The sequence below is a fragment of the Engraulis encrasicolus genome, unplaced genomic scaffold (genome assembly GCF_034702125.1).
Source record: "Engraulis encrasicolus isolate BLACKSEA-1 unplaced genomic scaffold, IST_EnEncr_1.0 scaffold_487_np1212, whole genome shotgun sequence".
In the NCBI taxonomy this organism is placed as follows: Eukaryota; Metazoa; Chordata; class Actinopteri; order Clupeiformes; family Engraulidae; genus Engraulis; species Engraulis encrasicolus.
In genome coordinates, this window is record NW_026945794.1 from 8379 (window position 1) to 12860 (window position 4482).

At 31.7% G+C, this 4482-nt stretch overlaps 1 long non-coding RNA gene across 1 annotated transcript; it reads left to right on the top strand.

Moving 5' to 3' along the window:
• The first annotated feature begins 705 nt into the window (after window positions 1–705).
• On the top strand, window positions 706–1592 carry LOC134444257 (uncharacterized). Its single transcript, XR_010033904.1, has 3 exons — window positions 706–854; window positions 1345–1402; window positions 1529–1592. It is a non-coding gene; the product is annotated as an uncharacterized LOC134444257 (long non-coding RNA).
• The last annotated feature ends 2890 nt before the right edge of the window (window positions 1593–4482 follow it).

Sequence of the window (4482 nt, forward strand, 5' to 3'; positions counted from 1 at the left end):
AAATACACTAAAATGATGGTTTAAAAAAAGTACCCAGGTGAAAAAAGTGTACTTAATATACTTAATAAGTATGTATTTTTGTATTTAAAATATACTTCAAAAGTGTGTATTTAAAGAATGTTATTTTGGGACAACTTATAGTATACTTAAATACACTTGAAATTTAATTAAGTAGAGCTTTAACACATTTTAAGTTGACTTTTTGGTACTAAAAATCAAACTTTGTACAAGTGTACTTAATATACTAAAATCATACTTAACTTTAACCCTCAGAACTCCAGCGGCACGGATACCTTATATGTGTGGGTATCTGCTATACAACTAACAGAGACATTGTTTTAAAAAACGTGTTTCAATATTTTGTTTACTTTGACCGGAATGCTGTTGGAATGACGCAACTTTGAAGTCGATCATGGTCATTATTCTCCGTCAAAATAACATAAAATAACCAGCAGCAAATTTAATTAAATTTGTAACTATGGTTTTCATTGGTTTTAGAAATCTCTGATCTCTAAAATACAGGGATAAAACATTCAAATAAACCAGGAAGTGGTCGATCGACCGGATGTTGTTTTGTGATCAGTGTTGCGTTTCCAGGGAGCACAGTAAACCTGGGGAAGTGGTAGTTGCATATTTTGTCGTGTTCACGGTTTATATTGCTGGAAATATATTGAAGGAAAATTACAAGAAGAGTCGTCATTTCAAGGTGTTTCACGGACGTATTGGTATGTGGATGTTGACAATGTCGGACGACATCAAAGTTGACACGAGAAGTTGGAGTGAAGATGAGACGAGCCTGCGACCTGCCTACTCTTGCTGCTATGCTGCTGCCGCTGCTGTTGCATCCATAGAAAGTAAGTTTGGCTGATAAAATGTTTTGATATTTGTTGAACAGACATGCAATTGCCTGCAATTGTACCTTCATATTTGAAAAATTAATCCCTGTCGCTTGGAAGATTATACAATCTCATGCACATCGTAGCTAATTAGGTGGATGCCAGATGTAAACAGAGGGGGTGTGCACCCTCATGAGTGACAGAGTTTTGTAGAAGTAGGCAAATAGATGTGAGATTGGCATATTAACTTACTAACGGTGTTGGACTAAATGTAGTTTCTTTTCTTGAGGTCTTTGTAGTGGGTCATGTTGCTTTTTTATGTTGGGAAGAGGTATTATTTGCCTGACTTCTGAAATGACTGCATAGAATGACTTGTCCTATGCTACAGTAGGCCTAGGCTCAGAAATAATTCATGGCGTTGTGAATCTCTTTATGTATTTATTTGCAGTCCTGTAGTAATTTACTGTCATGAAAGCTAGATTTTGACTTAACTTTTTTCCTCTCTCAGTTGGCTGTTACAGATTTACTGACCAGATAAAGGAAGTTCCCGCTGATGCAGACCCAGAGTAAGTAGCTGGCATTGTTTCATGTGTTTAGGGCTATGCCAGGTTTGACACAATATTTGCATTTAGTGATATTTAATATTTTTGTGACATTTAATCTCATCTAAATCTCATCATGTTTTTGAACAGTGTTGGGTACCCAGCCACCTATGCACGTTGACACAGCCAGCAGCGGGCACCTATTGGGATGGACCCAGGAGGATGACCCAATAGGGTGAGATGCTGAGCTAATGTCACTCATATATATTGTAGATTATTGTCTTAGGTGTGTGGGAAATAATTAAATGTTTGTTTACATTGTACAGATGAAATTTCAGCCCACTCACTGTTGACACCAGTGACACACAGATTGACCAGATCTCATGGAAGTACCCCCTGAATCAGACCCAGTGTAAGTATACATGCTGGCACGGTTTTGTTTATTTAGGCTATGCACTGTTTCATGTGCTTAGGCTATGCCAGGTTTAACACAGTATTTGCTTTTAGTGATAAACAGCCTAATTCATATTTTGTGTAATATTTATTCTCATTTAAATCTCATCATGTTTTTGAACAGCGTTGGGTAGCCACCCTTGCACGTTGACACAGCCAGCAGCGAGCACCCAGGGCGATGGACGCAGGAGTGGAGGATTGCCCAATAGGGTGAGTTGCTAAGCTAATGTCACACACATATAGATAATTGTTTTAGGTGTATGGAAAATAATTAAACATATATTTTTAAATTGTACAGATGCAAATTCAGCCCACTCACTGACACCAATGAGGGAACAAGAAAGGCTAGGCAACCCCATCTTTTGACAACGGTCTCCACCAGTCTATTTCTAAAAATGTCAACAATACATCTGCTATATAACAATGAATTCTTTTAAAAGATTATATGAGACATTTCAAATGCTTTTTTTAAGCAAATGCTTATTTATCCTTTCTATCTGTAAATAATCTTGAACATATACAGAATGTATGTCAACCAAACTGCATGAATTGCATAATCACAAAATTGCATTATTTCAAAAGCGCCTATGAGTGTATGGCTACTTTATGACAGGATTGCATATTTGTGAATATTTTATTGTAAATTTTAATGGGATTTTGTCCAAAGAAGTGCTTATTAGTCTTTTGGTTTCTAAATAACCCCAAACATTTTTGTTAGACTGTGTAACAGCCCCTCCTACCACATGAATGGCCTGTCTCAAATTCAAAAACGCCTATAATATATAGCTGCTATATGATAATATATGTTTGATTTATAGGATTATATTGGTCATTTCAATGGAATGTGTTAAAATATATGCTTATTAATCAGTTTAATGTGAAAGTTGTCCTGAATGTGTGTGTTTGGATGTATCATAGTCCTCTACTCTCATGAGTTACACAGCAAACACCATAAAATCGCCTATATTGTACTGCACTATAGTGGCAATATTTTTTTGTTGCCTTGTTGTAGATAATCACATGTGATTTCATTTGTTACAGAACATATGTGTTTACAATCTTAGCCAATAAAAAGGTTTTAATCTGTATGTTTGGTATTGTTCATACTCATTTATTATGAAAAAACTAAATCGGATTTTTGTATTTTTTCATTATTTTTACTCTGTCATGTTTATACAGTAGGTTTAAATAAGATGAGATGTACTCCATCACATTGCCTAGCTTCTGCTGAGTAAAATGATATAAAACACTTGATAGTACACCTCCCTGAAGCCCTCATACATGTATTCAAAGACAGATATGCGAAAAGTCACCAAAAACGCTTGGAGTTCTAAGGGTTAAGTACGTTTCAAATATTCTTTCTAATACCAAACTTTAGCACATTACTTTTAAAATACAAATACACTTAAAATACACTTAAAATATACTACACTAACAGTATGTTTTCAAATACAACACTTAAGCACATTACTTTAAAAATACAAATACACATAAAATACACTTGAAGTGGTTCAAGACAACAAGAAAAATAACATAAAATCTTTATAAGTGAGTACATTTCATTAAAGACAATTAATATTAGTGTCAAAAAGGCAATATAGTAAGTATGCAAAAAATATGCATATTTGTAAAGGTCGTAAAATAAAGTTTAGGTATATATAACTGATAATGTATATTTTCTAACACTATGTTTGAGTACATTTTTTAAGAACAAAGTTTACTAGCAGTACATTTTCTAATACCATACATTACTATAATGGTGTACTGTGTATGATTTTTTGTAGTTTATTTCCAAAATTCATGCTGGAAAAAGGGGAGTCATTCATCATCATCATAAATTGAGGTTCTTGTCCATGTTCCAGATATAGACATTTTTTGCTAGGAAAATGACTGTACTTTGGCCAGTAATTAGTTTATTTATTTTGTAAATATAGTTACAATACATTTAAATACACAACACTAATAGTGTATTTTCTAAAAACAACCTTTAGCACATTACTTTAAAAATACAAATGTACTTAAAATACATTTAAATACAATACACTAATAGTGTATTTTATAACACTACACTTTAACACATTACTTTTAAAATATAAATGTACTTAAAATAGACTTTAAATAGAATATACTAATAGTATATTTAACAATACCACACTTTAGCACATTACTTTAAAAATACAAATGTATTTACAATACATTTAAATACAAAACACTAATAGTGTATTTTATAATACTACACTTTAACACATTACTTTTAAAATACAAATGTACTTAAAATAGACTTAAAATTGAATATACTAAAAGTATATTTAACAGTACCACACTTAAGCACATTACTTAAAAAATACAAATGTACTTACAATACATTTAATACAATACACTAATAGTGTATTTTATAATACTACATTTAAGTACATAACTTTTAAAATACAAAGATACTTAAAATACACTTAAAATATAATACACTAATAGTATACTTTATAATGCTACACTTTAGCACATTACTTTTAAAATACAAATGTACTTAAAATACATTTAAATAGAATATACTAATAGTATTTTTAACAATACCACACTTTAGCACATTACTTTAAAAATACAAATGTATTTACAATACATTTAAATACAATACACTAATAGTGTATTTTATA